Consider the following 17,545-nt stretch of genomic DNA (forward strand, 5'->3'; position numbering starts at 1 on the left):
TACCCATCACTTATTGCGCAGGTTCCAAGAACGTCAATGGATGTACATTATGAGCCGGAGTTTATAGTTGACCCCAAAAGGATTGTCCTGGCAGCTACATCAGGGATGCTGCCAAATCCTCCTCCTGGTAATGCCATGGTGCCTTCTAAGCCCAGACTTTTCTCTTGGGCCCGCAGTTCCCAATTCATGACGCCTAACTATAGGACAGCCCATATATGCCTCTCTCTGAGCACCAACAGGTGCCAGAGTATCAGGTCATTTCTACCTAGCTCCAGCATTGTACTATACCTGATCTAACTTCCTGTGTTACGACTCTGCTTGTATCTCTGACCTCTGCATCTGTACCTGTGATCCTGACCACGCTATTATATCCTGATCATGAGCTGCATCTGTGGTAACATCTGCACGATTCAAGGCTACTTCTTTTAAGGCACCCAATTTGCAGATTCCCCGCAGAGAAGTCCAAACAGCCTTGCGTCGGTCCCTGATGAAAACCGGGGGGTCTGTTAGTATCGACGCCTCGGTGCTTTTAAGCGCTACTAGAAGCTGACAAAATGGAATCCCATCCTCCCAGCCAGGTTCGTGGCACTCTGCCAATGTAGAATTCATAGTGGATTCTAGGATGAGGAGCTGCCCAGGTCCTGATACGGTTAAGCAGTCCCAAACCATAAAAAGTTGTATGTTATTTTGTTATTTTTCTGGTGAAATGCGGTCTATAATTTATGCCAAACATGTCTTCTGATACAGGGGACAAATACATTTTTGATTCTTCTTTCCATAGCAGACAGTTGCATGCTTTTTTCCAAGGGGTTCATGAGCAAACTTCACTCTTTCCCTGATGTTTTTTTCTGGATAGCTAAGGTTTTCTTTTGGCACACCCACATGTAGTTTTGATTTTTGCAATTGTAGACATCAAGAGTGGCAAAATCTTCATGTAGATCTTTAAAGAAATTATGGGGTTCTCAGAAACTTATTTCAGCATCTTGTGTTCTGCTCTCAGGCTGATCTTACGGAGACAGACTGGCCTGGACCAATTGGCAGTTGTCTGAAATCTCCACATGTAGATGGTTTTCTGGACAGTGGAATGATTGACATCTAATATTTTGGCCATCTTCCCGTTCCTGAATTATAGACATCCATAACCTTTCTGAAGGCCTCAGAGCATTCTGGCATGGTGATACCACACATTTCAATAACAAAGGGCAAACCAAATGTCAAAGGTTTAAATGAGACACATTCCTCCTAGATCCTCTCTAAGGCTGGAATCACACTTGCAGCTTTTTTAGCCAAATCCAAGAGTGTATTAAAAAGACATGTAAAATATAAATGAAGGAATGAGTCAAACTCCAGGTCACAAATAGCAGTGTTTCAGAAATGTCTGCTGCTGTCCCATTTATTTGAATGGGGCTTTCTAGTATCCATGTGCATGCTGCAGAAACAACCCTGTATGGAATGGTTTTCAGTTTCACAAATTTCTGCTACAAAGCTTTCCCAGAAGTGAATCTTACCTGAGGGTAAGAACAAATGAAATCGCCAGCCGCAACATTACTTACATAAGTGACGAATGTGTACACGATGTAGCAGGTAAATACTGTGGTATTACCAGAAAAATCATGTATCCATTCGCCACCGCATATGTGCGTGATTTCGTGCTCCACACCTGATTCTAATTGTAGGTGTTTAAGGTAGTGATAATACACTTCTGATATTTACAAAAAAAATAAAAAATCTTTTGCATTTTTTTTTTCTAACTGCAAAGTTAATTTGTTAGTGTTTTTTTGTTCAATTCCATCACCTATATCTTGTTATACTGTTTTAATGAAAGTCAAATATAAAAATGTCCATTTATTTTAAAAACAAAAACTCACATTGTCCTTACTGTCACTCTGGATTCTCCTGAACATCAAAACGACTTTTCCACTGTGTGACTTCTCTGATGAGCCCCAAGTTTGCCTATACTATTAAAACATTTCCCACATTCTGAACATGAACATGGCTTTTCCCCATGTGACTTCTCTCATGTTTAACAAGACGTGATTTATCTATAAAACATTTCCTGCATTCTGAACATGAATACGGTTTCTCTCCTGTGTGAATTCTCTCATGAATAACAAGACTTGATTTATCTGTATAACATTTCCCACATTCTGAACATGAATAAGGCTTCTCTCCTGTGTGAGTTCTCTGATGATCCCTAAGTTTGTCTTTAGTAGCAAAACATTTTCCACATTCTGAACATGAATGTGGCTTCTCTCCTGTGTGAATTCTTCCATGTCTAACAAGACTTGAACTATCTTTAAAACATTTCCCACATTCTGAACATGAATATGGCTTCTCTCCTGTGTGAATTCTCACATGTTTAGCAAGACTTGATTTTTGTGTAAAACATTTCCCACATTCTGAACATGAGTATGGCTTCTCCCCTGTGTGAATTCTCTCATGTCTAACAAGATCTGATATTTGTGAAAAACATTTCTCACATAGTGGACATGAATACGGCTTCTCTCCTGTGTGACTTCTCCCATGTAAAACAAGATGTGATTTATCTGTAAAAATTTTCCCACATTCTGAACATGAATACAGCTTACCTCCCGCGTTAATTCTTCTGTTTGTAAAATGACGAGAACATTTTGTGAACGGTTTACAACATTGAAACCTTTTACCCACTCTTTGACCTGTACTTGTTGCAACTATCTGTGGTTGGTCAGGAGAAGATTCCTCATGATTAGTGGAATTATGTAACAGATCTGTACTTTGAAGTCCTGGCTGTACATTAAGGGTAATGAGGTTTTCTCCTGAAGACTGCTGCATGATCTCTTCATCTTCTACTTTATAATTAATCGATAACATGAAGTTTCCCTCAGAATTCGTACTGGGAATTTCTGTAAGGATTAAAAATGTATTGTGTGATTTTGTTACAAAACACAAAAGTTGACACATGTATGACGTTCATATTAGGCTGGAAACACACATGCATTCTTTTGAGCCAAAGCCAGAAGTGGATCAAGCAGGAGGGAGAAGTTTAAGCAAAGACCTTTGAATCAATACCTGGCTTCAGTTAAAAAATCTGCCTCAAAAGCTATATGTGTTGTGATGATGCATTTTGTGTGGTTTATTGTGAGCCCTCAGGGATGCATTTTGTAATTAGGTACCACAGGTCGCGCAGCCATAAGACATAAAGTGTCCTCATTGTCCAGTCCCCACAGGGGATCATCAGGAGGCACCACCATCACTCAGCTAGTGTGCAGAGCAGCAAACCCAGCAGATCCAATTACCTCCCCGACCTGTGTTCTCATCCTTTCTGTGGCAGACAATAGTTGGACAATACACATAATAGTACAAAAGACCACAACTCACATACAGACAGTAGAAATACAAACTAAAGTCATTATAACAAATGATGGTGACTAGAAACTGCCAAGATGTTCCTCCCCCTGAGGGGTATATAAGGGCTTGACGTGGGGAAGAGAGGGATCTCCTGGATGTAGACTTTAATGAGAGCTGAAGCTGAGGCCAGCGCTCTGAGGAGTTTCCTGTATTTACCTGATATTGTGGACTGTGTGCTGTCCCTGCGTGGAGGGCGACCTGGTCTGTCAGCATTGGATACAATAAATACTGTTGGAGTTGCCCTGTCTTCACTGGCTCTGTTGATCGTATATTAACCTAACGAACCCCATGACAACTGGTGTCAGAAGCGGGATCAACAGAGCGCAGCCCCATGGAGAACCACCCAGCGAATGAGTTCCGTAACTGGACCGTCCTTAGTCTCCAAGAACGAGCCCGAGAACTTGGACTGAACTACCAGTGACTATCTAAAAAGCCATTAATTGATCTACTGGTGAGTGCTAGCCAGATCACCTCCTCCCAGGTGGCTAATGGACATGCTCCAGAGACAGGGGCTCTTACCACTAAGAGCCAATGGTTGGTGTGGTAAGAGGAGGAAATGGCAGATCTGGGACCAGTCGTTACTCCGGAGTATCAGTTGGAAGCTGCTCGCATGGCAAAAAACAGAGACAAGCTGCAATGGAGGCTGAAAGAGGCTAGAATATTACCTGGGGTGAGAACCAGAGAATCCAGGAACCTTTACGGGTCATCCAGAAGTACTTCAAGACATTTTATGAGGTAACTGGGGATGTGGAAGGGTTTTTCTAGGACTTTGAACATCAGAGCGCCCTGCTGGATGTACCCACCTCTGATTGGATGCGTTTTTTAGTGGGGCTCCTTGAAGGTGGAGCCGCAGAAGCATACCGGACCCTAGACGCACAGTGGAACCGGGACTAAAACATTGTGAAACAAACTATTTTGTATTACTATGTAGTCATGCCAGACTCACATCGGGCCCAATTCTGAGACCTTCCCTGTACTACTGGAGGATCTTTTAGGATGTATGCCCATAAAATGTCCCAGGCGTGTCGGAGATGGCTGGAAGTGGATTCACTGTGGAAGATATTCTGCATGGGTTCCAGTTTTAAGCCAAGTGCCCCCAGGAAATACGGAAATGGTTCCGGGAATGTGAGCCATCAACATTGAATAGAGCTGCAGCCCTGGCTGATGAGGCACTAACCATCAAACCTCAGTGGAGGAGTCTGCTGGACAATAAACCTCAGCCGAACCCAGCCCCCCGGGCACCTCCTGTCATATATGCCCCTCAACCCATCCGCAGGCCGATGACAACCAGGCCAAACAATCCGGGGACCCCACAATTCTGACCACGATATGGAAGGTTCTCAGAAAGGAAATGTTATAGGTGGGGTCAGCCGGGCCCTTTACAGTCCAGGTGCCCCTCAAGAAATCGAAGGGAGCTCCGATCTTTTCCCCCTCGCCCTCGGCATCTTGTGCACTCCATCCTGCCTGAGGAAGAGTTACCACCACCCCCACCAGAGTGGACTGCTGAACCCTGAACCATGGAGACACCCTCTGGCATGTATAGCATTCAACCCCTTACGCAAAGTTACCCAGAGCAAAGGCAGCGCCATCTGCAGGATGACACTGGGGCATTCCTGACCATTGCTGACCCCCGTGTTGTTCGGCCAGAGGCAATCGATCAAGGCCCAGGAATACCCATCGAACTTGTAGGGTGTACTCGCAAATATATCCAGAAGGCTGCTGTACATTTGAATTATGGTTACGGGGAAAGACTCTGGATTGGTGTTATGGGGGGACTCCTTGTGGATGTTCTCCTTGGGAATGACATTGGGGAATTACAGTGCCATTTTGTGGGAGTCGTCACCCGACACCAAGCTGCCCAAGCACAGAGAGTTTCGGAATTGACTGTGGAGCAGCCTCCAGGACCCCCAACCGAACTGGTAAGAGCTGCATCAACTGATTCTACATTGGGGGACTTTTGGGACCGAGAAGAGTTTAGGCAAGAAATAGAAGATGATCCGACCTTGGCAGCTATTAAACTAAGGGCAGAAACTGGGCAGGAGGGAAAGAATGGGGATAGGATCACCAGAGATAAGGGATTGTATTATCGTTTAGTAGAGGCCCGGGGTGGGATCATCCCTGAAGTGACTACCAAGCAACTCATTGTCCCTCAAAAGTATAGGCTGCAACTACTCCAACTGGCTCATGACATCCCCTTATTTAGACATAAAGGTAGGAAACGGACAGAGAAAAGACTCACCCACAACTTTTACTGGCCTGGCATTTCGCAATCGATAGTTCAATACTGCCGTACCTGTGATTTGTGCCAATGGATGCGACATCCAGGCGCCCGTCACAAGGTACCCATGCAACCCCTGCCAATCATTGAGGAGCCATTTCAGCTTTTAGCTGTAGATATAATAGGAACTCTAGTGCACCCCAGCAGAACAGGGAAACAGTATATCCTGACGGTGGTGGATTATGCCACCGGTATCCTGAGGCCGTGGCTCTGTCCAGCATTACAGCCATAAAGGTAGCAGAGGCTCTTGTTACCGTCTTCACCCGAGTAGGATTTCCCAGTGAAATACTATCAGATCAAGGGATCCAGTTCACGTCAGACTTGGTCCAGTTCCTGCGGCGTCCGAGCCATTCGCACCACCCCATACCACCCCGAACCAATGGACTGTGTGACCATTTTAATGGAACCCTAAAAATTTGCTACGTGCCTTTGCAGACACTGAACGGGACTGGGAGCAATACCTGCCACATCTCCTGTTTGCCTACCCAAGAGTCAACCGGATTTTCCCCTTTCGAACTGCTCTATGGTCGAAGGGTCCGTGGGGTCCTCACCCTTCTAAAGGAATACTGGGAGATATCACCGACACTGGAGTACCTGTCATTCCTTATGTTCTGGAATTTCGAGAACGCCTTACCCGACTAGTGACCTTGGCTAAAGAACGCCTGCAAGGGGCCCAGTATAGCCAGAAGACCTGGTATGATCGGAAAGCAAGGACCCGTGAATTTATTGAAGGGCAACAAGTGCTCATGATTATCGCTGCCCCTGCCAACAAGCTTCAAGCAACATGGGATGGCCCTTACCGAGTTATCCGAAAATGTAATGACACTAATTACGTCATTGCCATGAACCCTAGTGGCCGGCGACAAGAGACTGTCCACATCAACATGCTGAAAGATTACCACGACCGGTCCCTACCTGTTTTGGCCATTTGCTATCCCCCTAGTGATAAGGAAGGAGACAACTCCCTCCCGGACTTTCTACATCTGGCTCGAGCTGGGGGTACTCTGGACCAAGTGCCCCTGGGACCCCATCTGTTGAATATCCAAAAGGGTGATATTCTCGGCTTGCTGGGTCCGAGGGCTTCCGTGTTTTCCTCAGCGCCGGACGGACAACACTCACCACCACGTGGAAACTCCAGGACAACGCCCAATCCAGCAGGCCCGCTACCGAGTTCCTGAGGCCGTTCGGGACATGATCAAGAATGAACTGGCGGACATGAAACAACTTGGGATTATTAGGCCATCTCAGAGCCCCTGGGCCTCCCCTCTGATACTGGTGCCCAAAAAGGATGGCACAACGCGATTCTGCGTAGATTACCTGAGCCTAAATGATGCCATCAAATGTGACGAGTACCCTATGCCCCAGATTGATGATCTGTTGGATCGGCTGGCCAGTGTTTAATTTGTAACTACATAAGACTTGAGCAAGGGGTACTGGCAGATACCCCTAAAAGAGGACACCCGGAAGCGATCTGCATTTATTACCCCCTTTGGACTCTTGAGTTCCTGGGAATGCCCTTTGGGGTGAAAAATGCCCCAGCAACCTTCCAAAGATCGGTAGACCGGCTGTTAGAACAATGTCAGGACTTTGCCTGTGCATACTTGGATGATATTGCCATTTTCAGCACATCATGGGAGGAACATCTTAAACACTTAGGCATAGTGTTAGACCATATTCTTGCAGCAGGACTGACAATTCGTCCTGATAAATGCCAGTTGGGTATGGCTGAGGTGCAATATCTGGGGCACAGAGTAGGAGGGGGAACCTAAGACCTGAGCCTGCCAAGGTGGAAGCCATTAGCAACTGGCCTACCTCTAAAAATAAGAAACAAGTACTGGCCTTTTTGAGGACCGCCAGTTACTACCGAAAATGAGTTTCCGATTTCAGTTCCCTGGCAAAGCCCCTAAATGACCTGACCCGCAAAAACATGCCTAGTATGGTGAAGTGGACACCTGCCTGTGAGGAAGCCTTTATAGCATTAAAGACGGCTCTCACCACTGCCCCTGTCTTGGCCGCACCAGACTACAAGCACAGGTTCCTTGTGCAGACAGATGCATCCACCTACGGTATTGGAGCAGTTCTTAGCCAGATAAACGCGGCTGGGCTTGAACATCCAGTTGCTTTCATCAGTCGTAAACTACTAGATCGGGAAGTTGCCTGTGCCACTATTGAAAGACAGTGCCCTGCCATCGTATGGGCTCTCAAAATTACAGCCATACCTTTATGACAGAGACTTTACAATTGTAACGGATCACAATCCCCTCACATGGCTGAACCGAGGGTCAGGGGACAATGGACGATTACTGCGGTGGAGCCTGTCCTTACAACCTTACAGCTTCTCCATCCAATACAAACGGGGAAGCCAACACCAAAATGCTGATGGTCTGTCCCCACAAGAAGAGCCATAGACCGCCCCCCCCCCCCGTGCTGATCGAAGAACCCGGCAACTGTTGGGAATTATTTTGCGGTCATACAATGAACTATCAAAAGTAGATCAGTGTGCACTACGAAAAAAACACCCCGATCACCTAATTATATATATACATACGTATATATATATATATATATATAAATATATATATATATATATATATATACATATATATATACAAACGAGGAAATAGACGCAGCACTCCAAAAGTAGTTGCAAAGATAGTGGTTTATTCACCCATGTACAGAAATAGCTATGTTTCAGTCCTCTCAGCAGGACCTTTGTCAAGCTTGACAAAGGTCCTGCTGAGAGGACTGAAACGTAGCTATTTCTGTACATGGGTGAATAAACCACTATCTTTGCAACTACTTTTGGAGTGCTGCGTCTATTTCCTCGTTTGTGTATCCAATTCAGGACCGTGTGGATGACGGTCAAGGACGCATAGCACCGTGATACTTGAACTCTCTGAAGTGCAACTTTTTTCTACCTAATATATATATTTTTATATATATATATATATATATATATATATATATATATATATATATATATATATTATATAATAGATTAAGGTTAGGATTTAGGGCTGTAATAGCAGTACTATCTGTAAGGCTAGATCAGGGCTTCATTAGGGTTAGGGCTTTATTTTATTTTTACGTCTGTTATAAAAAACAAAAACGAAACAAGCAAAACAAAAAAAAAAGAAAAAAAAAAGTTTTAAGCTGGGTACCCACAGGGGCGGATACGCTACGTAAAAATCACGCAGCGTGTCCAACCTAGAACCCGCAGTATATTTCGTCCCAAAATCGCACTACATTGTGGTGCAGTTTTTCTAATGCAATATTCGCTGCGGAAAAAAGCCGTTCATACTTACACCCTCCCTCCTCTGATGTCCGCTCCAGCCTCCCTGGATGACATTGCAAGAACTGTGATGCTGCAGCCTGTGATTGGCTGCAGGGGTCATATGGGACGCAACGTCATCCCAGGAGGAAGGAGGGCATTTTGGGTAAGTATGTTTTTTTTTTTTTTTCCGGAAGTGCGATCTTTACGATTACGCCGCAAAACTTGGCTTTCTGTTGCGGGTTTTGAATCCTCATTGAATTGAATGTGAATACTCGCAATGGAAAATCAACAATAACTCAGCATAATTTGACATGCTGCGGAATTAAATTCTGCACCGCAGGTAAATTTATTGACGTTTACACTGCAGGTTTTTTTCCGCAGCGTGGGCATGAGATTTGGTAAATCTCACCTACTTTGCTGCTACTGAAAATGCTGCGGAATTTCCGCTACGTGTAGGAACTCGGCCTTAGTGTTATTCTTAGGCTTACTTTAGGTTATATTAGGACGTATAGAGCTTGTGTATGTACCCACACATAATGTCTCAGAGAATGTACCGTGCGGAGCAAGCCTCACTATGCTTCGACAGTTCTGAGAGACCGACACCGCTTCAGAAGCGGAACCTTTTTCCGACAGTGGCGATTCCAATTCTACCACTGGACCCCATAGCCCTATGGTGGTAGATACAGCCGTCGCTGTCGAGGTGTCAAGTGCAGGGCCGAGTGTTGCAGTCCCTCCTGCAATGTGGGATCCCGCACTATAGTTTTCTCCCCAAGTACCCCAAATGGAAGCGACTCCAGGAATTAATGTCGATGTTGCAAATATTACAGCCTATGATTTTTTTTATTTATACGTATGTGATACAGTCCTACAATTAATTGTCCAGCAGACTAATCTTTATGCTATTTAATTTGTTCTGCAAAAGTCTGCATCTATGTACTTAAAGGAACAGTGTCATCACAAATTATTTTTTTATATGTTAAAGATGTTAGTGCTTTATTAAAAACGTTTATATTCATTTGTGTGTTTGTGTTTTACTTTTTCTTATTTTTACACTTTTTCTTCCCTATGGGGGCTGCCATTTTTTGTTCCATTTCTGTCTGTGTCGATTAACGACACATACAGACATGGAATACGGCAGCCACAGTCCCATAGGGACTGCGAACGGCTCCCGTCCCATTGACTTCAGTGTACGGCGTCTGTGTGGGAACTGCGCATGCGCCGCTCCCACACAGTCCAATTCGAAATTGGCGCCGTCCGGCGCCATTTTCCTGTGGACCGGAAGTCGCGGCCGGACAGTAATATTACTACTTCCGGTCGCGGCTTCCGGATTTGTGCACTTGGACCAGCGGCAGCAAACGGAGCGGACGGGCCGGAGGGAGCCGCGGCGGCAGGAGCAGGTAAGAGATTTCAATGTATGTTCGTGTTTGTGTGTGTTTACTACTGTATGTAAACCTACTACACTGTGTGTTAGCTCAAAAAATGGCGACACACAGTGTAGGAGGTTACACCGTTCAAACCCCTCGTTTATCCCGGCACTAGCCAGGATAAAGGAGGGGGGGATGCTGAGAGCTCACTAGAGCGAGGGCTTTTAACCCAATGTTGCAATGCTGCAATTTTGGGAATAGCTCCATCTAGTGACCAAAAATGGGTAGTATTATAAATTAGAATTAATTTATAATATTTCCTGACTATTTCCTGACTCGTGAAAAAAATAAAAAAAATTTGAACAATGTTTAATCACCCACACACTAAATGTTTAATTTTTTTTAAAAAAACATGTTTTTCTGGCAACACATTCCCTTTAAGAATGTGGAATGGCACAAGTGTCCCAGAAATTAAAATATTTTTAGGCATTACTCTCAATTTGGGTTTGGTTAAAAAAACAAAAACATCTGTCCGGTCCTACTGGACTTCTAGTGCTGTCCACGCTATCCCTGTATTTGTAGCAGTGATGTCCAGAAACCGCTATGAAGCCCTAATGCGGTTCATGTATTTTACCAATAATTCCCAAGTCCCCCCAAGAAGTGACCCAGGCTGTGATTGGCTTAATAAATTAATGCCATTAATCGCCCTTCTAAGGGATTTATCTGTAGATGAATCACTTATGAGCTTTAAAGGCCGTATTTCTTTTTGTCAATTCATCCCCTCCAAACGAGCCAGATATGGGGTAAAAATGAAACAAATTTATTGGGGGTGTAGATCTTTCAGACCAGGTGCTTCAACCTTACCCGGTGAAGAAAAAATATGCCTAGTACAAAAAGGTGCCAATCTCCTTAATTCAGATTACTACGTATAACAGTTTTGTTCTTTTCAAAAAGGCCTAAGTAACGCTCACTTTTTTTCAGTACCAGGAGCAGGAGTTTTGATTCCACTATACCTGCGAGTCTGAATATGTGCGCAGACTTTCAGAGCGCCACTTTTTACACCCCGTCCCTTTCACCGAGACCCAAAAATATCTCCAAAAAAGGTGCCGGGTATGTAGTAAGCAGGGAAGGAGTAGGGATACCCGCTTTTACTCCCCATGTGTCTATCAAAACCAGGCCTTTGAAACTACCCCTCTTTCAAAACCTATCACACAGATTACAATTACTAATATTAACACAAAAAAAAAAAAGGGGGTGTGGGTCTTTTTAGGGAGTCGATTTATTTATATTTTCTTTTTAGTTTGTGGGATTTCCAAGTAGGGAGGATTTCTTTTGGGAAAGGTCATAGAGCATATTTTTTCAGACCGTGAAACTAATTTTACTCTTTATGATTTTATTTATTTGTGGGTGATCAAGTCCTGGAATTACATTTTCCAGTACAAAATCCCACTGCTATCAATTACAGATAATGGACCCCCAATGTCCCTGAACTAAATTTATTTGGGGGAATTACATTATTAACCCCTTAAGGACGCATTTTTGAAATCTGACATATTTCACTTTATGTGGTAATAACGTCGGAATGCTTAAACCTATCCAAGCGATTCTGAGATTGTTTTCTCGTGACACATTGGGCTTTATGTTAGTGGCAAAATTTGGACGATATATTCAGTGTTTATTGGTGAAAAATTGCAAAATGTAGAGAAAATTTATAAAAAATAGCATTTTTCAAAATATAAATGCATCTGCTTGTAAAACAGACAGTTATACCACCCAAAATAGTTACTAGTTCACATTTCCCATATGTCTACTTTAGATTGGCATAGTTTTTTGAACATTCTTTTATTTTTCTTGGACGTTACAAGGCTTAGAACATAAACAGCAATTTTTCATATTTTTAAGAAAATTTCAAAAGCCCTTTTTTAAGGTACCTGTTCAGTTCCGAAGTGGCTTTGAGAGGCCTATGTATTAGAAACCCCCATAAAACACCCCATTTTGAAAACTAGACCCATCAAAGTATTCAAAACAGCATTTAGAAAGTTTATTTAACCCTTCAGGCATTTCACAGAAATTCAAGAAAAGTAGAGGTGAAATTTGCAAATTTAATTTTTCTTGCTGAATTTCAATTGTATAAAAAAAAATTCTGTAACACAGAAGGTTTTACCAGAAAAACAATACTAAATATGTATTGTCCAGATTCTGCAGTTTTTAGAAATGTCCCACATGTGGCTCTAGTGCGCTCGTGGACTGAAACACAAGCCCCAGAAGCAAAGAAGCACCTAGTGCATTTTGAGGCCTCTTTTTTATTAGAATATATTTTAGGCAGCATGCCAGGTTTGAAGAGGTGTTGAGGTGCCAAAACAGTAGGAATCCCCAAAAAGTGACCCCATTTCGGAAACTAAACCCCTCAAGGAATTCATTTGTGGTTGTTGTTACCATTTTGACCCCACAGTTTTTACACAGCACGTATTTGAATTGGGCTATGAAATTAAAAAAATGAAATTTTTTCCAATAAGATGTCATTTTTTATCAAAATTTCTTATTTTCACAGGTAACAAAATACCCCATTTTGTTGCCCAATTTGTCCTGAGTGCGGCAATACCCCATTTGTGGTGATAAATTGCCGTTTGGGCCCATTGGAGGGCTCAGAAGGAAAGGAGAGCTATGTGTTTGTTGGAGTCCAGATTTTGCTGGATTGGTTTTCGGGTGCCATGTCGCATTTGCAGAGCCCCAGAGATATCAAAGCAATGAAAACCCACCAGAAGTGACCCCATTTCGGAAACTACACCCCTCAAGGAATTAATTTATGGTTGTTGTTACCATTTTGACCCCACAGTTTTTCCACAGCACGTATTTGAATTGGGCTGTGAAATGAAAAAAAAATACATTTTTTCCAATAAGATGTCATTTTTCATCAACATTTCTTATTTTCACAGGGAACAAAATACCCCATTTTGTTGCCCAATTTGTCCTGAGTGCAGCAATAACCCATTTGTGGTGATAAACTGCCGTTTGGGCCCATGGGTGGCCTCAGAAGGGAAGGAGCGCTGTGTGTTCTTTGGAGTGCAGATTTTGCTGGATTGGTTTTCGGGTGCCATGTCGCTTTTGCAGAGCCCCAGAGGTATCAAAGCAATGGAAACCCACCAGAAGTGACCCCATTTTGGAAACTACACCCCTCAAGGAATTAATTGATGGGTATTGTGACCATTAAGACCCCATAGTTTCTTCACAGAACTTATTTGAATTGGGCTGGGAATTTAAAAAAAATATATATTTTCCAATAATATGTAGTTTTAGCTAAAAATTTCTTATTTTCACAAGAAATAAAACACTCCATTTTGTTGCCCAATTTGTCCTGAGTGCAGCAATACCCCATTTGTGGTGCTAAACTGCCGTTTGGGCCCATAGGGGGGCTTAGAAGGAAAGGAGCACTATTTGTTCTTTGGAGTCCAGATTTTGCTGGATTGGTTTTCGGGTGCCATGTCGCATTTGCAGAGCCCCAGAGGTATCAAAGCAATGGAAACCCACCAGAAGTGACCCCATTTTGGAAACTACACCCCTCAAGGAATTAATTGATGGGTAATGTGGCCATTTAGACCCCATAGTTTCTTCACAGAACTTATTTGAATTGGGCTGGGAATTTAAAAAAAATATATATTTTCCAATAATATGTAGTTTTAGCTAAAAATTTCTTATTTTCACAAGAAATAAAACACTCCATTTTGTTGCCCAATTTGTCCTGAGTGCGGCAATGCCCAATTTGTGGTGATAAACTGACGTTTGGGACCATGGGAGGGCTCAGAAGGAAAGGACCACCATTTGGCCTACTGGGGATTTTCTGGTGCGAAGTCATGTATGCAGAAGCCCCTGAGGTAACAGTACAGTTGAAACCTCCAAGAAGTGACCCCATTTTAAAAACTACACCCCTTAAGGCATTCATTTAGAGGTGTAGTGAGCATTTTGACCGGAGACATACACCCTATAAACTGTAATGTGTGTTCCCACGGGTATGGCAATACCCTACATGTGGCTGTTATCAGCTGCCTGGGCATGCAGCAGGGCTCAGAGGGGAAAGGGGGGATAAGCTGTGCGGAGTGCATCAGGGTAAGTAAAACTGGGGTAGATTAAAAATCAAGGGATGTGTAATGACAAGGTAGGGAGACAGACAGGTGAGCCCTAATCTACCCGCCACTCAGTCCCTGCCTACTTGCAACGACCCGTCCTAAGCGACAGGGTACAACTGGGCGACGGTCCCTACGCTCAGTAAGTGCAAGACAGACAAAACAGACAGGGGTACACAGAAGATAGGGAAACGGGGCAGCTGCCCACGGAGACACCGTGAGCAACAAGAGTGGTGAACGAGCCGAGTCAAACAAGGAGTGAGCAAGGTACAAAACGCTGAGCAGGAGAGTTGTCAGAAAGCCAAGGTCAATAACAAGCAGAGGATCAGTAGTACAAGCAGCAGCAGCAGCAAGCCAGGAAACAAGCATAGAAGAATCACAGGCAAAGGAGGAACAGGAAAGGCAGCTATAAATAGACAGTGGGCGGGAACTAGCTCCGTCTGGCCAGGCTGTGATAGGCTCTCCCACTCCTAAGCCTGACATCCTGAGTGGTGGAAGATGGAGTCAGTCTCACAGACATAGGAGCAGGTGCAGACTGATTGCCCACGGGCGTCGACACAGAACCTGTGTCTGGCAAATCCTTTACAGGATGTATGATAAATTTTGAAGCACTCTTTCATATGGAGCCTTAGTTTTTCGGGACACGTGTCACATTGATATATTGTGTCCTTCCTTATCCCCCTCTTATAGCAGACTTTGTACCTATTTTCACTTTTTCCTTTCTTGCCAGTTTGGGGAACTTCTCCTGGAAAGTGTTGCCCTGGTATGATGCATGTGGCCATGCTTCCAGAAGTACTGGGTGCCCCCCCCCTTCTTGGTCCCTAAAAATTAGTTTCTTGATAACCACCTCTTGAAATTTCAGGAAAGTTCCCCTCTGGCCTGTACATCGACGTAACACGTACACATTGTACAATGCCATCTGTATGATGTGCACGGCCAGCTTCTTATACCACACCGCATGGCGCTGTAGGGCTTCAGGGCTTGATCTAACAAGTCCACCCCTCCCATGTACCTACTGTAGTCCAGGATGCAGTCTGGTTTAGGGGTCTTTGTACTGGTACCTCGTACAGGTACATGGGTACTGGTGTGACATCTCTCTTGTCCTTGTACTTGACACACAATATGTTGCTGCTAGATTGTGCCCTGCTCTCACCCCCTCTGAGTGTTTGCCCAAGCAGAGTCTTAGGGAGGCCTCTCAGATTTCTTCTAGCGGTGCCGCATGACTTCTGGAAGCGAGGCAGTTGAAAAGAGGGACGCTGGTATAAAAATTATCCAGGTAGAGGTGGTAACCCTGGTCTAGCAGTGGGTGCACCAAATCCCACACAATTTTTGCATTAACTCCCAGTAAGGGGGGGGAGGGCATTCTGGGGGCTGAATACTGGTGTCCTTCCCTTCATATATCCTAAATTTGTAGGTATACCCTGATGCACTCTCGCACCGCTTATACATCTTCACGCCATACCTTGCCCTCTTACTCGGCAGGTACTCGCGGAATTGAAGCCTCCCTTTAAAATGTACCAAGGACTCCTCAATAGAAATACACGTCTCGGTGGTGTATGCTTGGGAAAACCGGACACTGAAACGGTCTAATAGGGGTCTCCGTTTATACAAACGGGCAAAACTGGGTTCGTCTTGGAGTAGGCCATGCTCATCAGGAGAAGCAAATTATTGCCTTATTTTTTTTTTTTTTTTAGGTTCCACTTCATTTCTGAAGTTGCTTTGAGGGGCCCATATATTAGACACCCCTATGAAACACCCCATTTTAGAAACTAGACCCCTCAAAGTATTCACAACAGCATTTAGAAAGTTTATGAACCCTTTAGGTGTTTCACAGGAATTTAGAGCAAAGTAGAGGTGAAATTTACATATTTATTTTTGTCAGAAAATCCTTTTTATGCAATTTTTTTTCTATAACACAAAAGGTTTTACCAGAGAAACGCAACTCAAAATGTATTGCCCAGATTCTGCAGTTTTGAGAAATATCCCACATGTGGCCCTAGTGCGGTAATGGACTGAAGCACCGGCCTCAGAAGCAAAGGAAGACCTAGTGGATTTTGAGGCCTCCTTTTTATTAGGCACCATGTCCGGTTTGAAGAGGTCTTGTGGTGCCAAAACATTGGGAACCCCCCAAAAGTGACCCCATTTTGGAAACTAGACCCCTTGAGGAATTCATTGCAGTTTTCATGGGGTGCATGCGGCTGTTTGATCAGTTTTTATTCTATTTTTTTTACAGCGTTCACCGTGCGCTATAAATGACACATTGACTTTATTCTGCGGGGCGATACGATTACGGCGATACCAGATGTTTATAGTTTTTTTTATGTATTATGGCGTTTGCACAATAAAATACGTTTTGTAATAAATCATTCACTTTTTTGTGTTACCTTATTCTAAGAGCCAGAACTTTTTTATTTTTCCATCAAGAAAGCCGTGCGAGGACTTATTTTTTGCGTAACGAACTGTAGTTTCGATCAGGAGCATTTTTAGGTACATGCGACTTTTTGATCTCTTTTTATTCCATTTTTTGGGATGTGAAGTGACCAAACAATTGTGATTGTGGTACGGTCTATTATTATTTTCTTTTACGGCGTTCACCGCGCGGGATAAATAACTAAATAATTTTGTAGTTCAGGCCGTTACGGACGCGGCGATACCAATTATGTATAGTTTATTTGTTTGTTTATATATTTGTATTAATAATAAAGGACTGATAAGGGAAAAGGGGGATTTTTACTTTTAATACTTTTAAAACTTTTATTTTCTTATTTTTACACATCTTTTTTTTACTTTATTACTTTGTCCCACTAGGGGACTTGAGGGCAGGAGGCCCTGATCGCTATTCTAATACACTGCACTACATGCGTAGTGCAGTGTATTAGAACTGTCAGCTACTCACTGACAGCAAGCATAGTGGGTCCTGACTTCGTCAGGACCCACTAGGCTTCCGTCGATGGCATAGCCGGACGCCATTATAAGTGCCCTATCTCCTATATAAGTAAAGAGGCTGTCACCACATTATAAGTGCCCTATCTCCTATATAAGTAAAGAGACTGTCACCACATTATAAGTGCCCTATCTCCTATATAAGTAAAGAGGCTCTGTCACCACATTATAAGTGTCC

This window comes from Rhinoderma darwinii, unplaced genomic scaffold, assembly GCF_050947455.1.
Source record: "Rhinoderma darwinii isolate aRhiDar2 unplaced genomic scaffold, aRhiDar2.hap1 Scaffold_949, whole genome shotgun sequence".
NCBI lineage: Eukaryota > Metazoa > Chordata > Amphibia > Anura > Rhinodermatidae > Rhinoderma > Rhinoderma darwinii.